Genomic DNA, 795 nt, shown 5'->3' with positions numbered 1-795 from the left:
ACAAACCAAATTTCAAGGGTTCAAAACTCAAATATAAACTAAAATTGAGAGTGAAAACAAATAAAAATAAAAGTAAATTAATATAAAATAAGAAAACGTTGTAAAATTAAAATGAGATTGAGAAAACAATACAACATAAAAGACTCAAACACAAAGACAGACTAACGCTACATAACAACCCCATCTGTGAGTGCACAACCTTTGAAGGCTCCCTCATCTCAACGGTAAGTTCTATTACGAACCCATCCAAAATAATCACACCTGTGACCGCATCTCCTAACTTTAAACTGCTAGTCTAAACATGGTTTCGTCATGAAAGCTTTAGAGATAAATCTATCTTTACAAAAATATTTTTCTCTTAATTTATAATTAGTCATAAAAAGAAATAATTAGGTACAAATTTTGTCTAGAATTCAAAACTTTCAAATCTTACTGTTCCTTGACCAGATTCTTGAACTCCTAGTACCTTAAATAAAATTGGTATCCTCTAATAAAACAGGAATTTCTCTTAAGATCATTAAATTCTTATAGACTCCAGACTCAATATCAATAACACAATTATGTTTTATCTTGAACACGCCAAACATGAAACTAAAGTGTGTTCAATTTAACTCCATTTTATTGCCATCTTGAATGATGTGTAGGGTATATTCTTGATTTAAAAGTTATTGTGACATGACAGTTCATATTAGTTAAGCTTTTTGCAAAATAACAAGTTAAAAGACAACAACGATGAACCTAGGTCTATTAGTCAATTCAAAGACAATTTCTTTCTCCATCTTATCGATAATAATA

Source organism: Cucurbita moschata, unplaced genomic scaffold, assembly GCF_002738365.1.
Source record: "Cucurbita moschata cultivar Rifu unplaced genomic scaffold, Cmos_1.0 Cmo_Scf00271, whole genome shotgun sequence".
In the NCBI taxonomy this organism is placed as follows: Eukaryota; Viridiplantae; Streptophyta; class Magnoliopsida; order Cucurbitales; family Cucurbitaceae; genus Cucurbita; species Cucurbita moschata.
The sequence above is the reverse complement of the archived record's forward strand: the minus strand, read 5'-3'. Positions refer to the sequence as shown.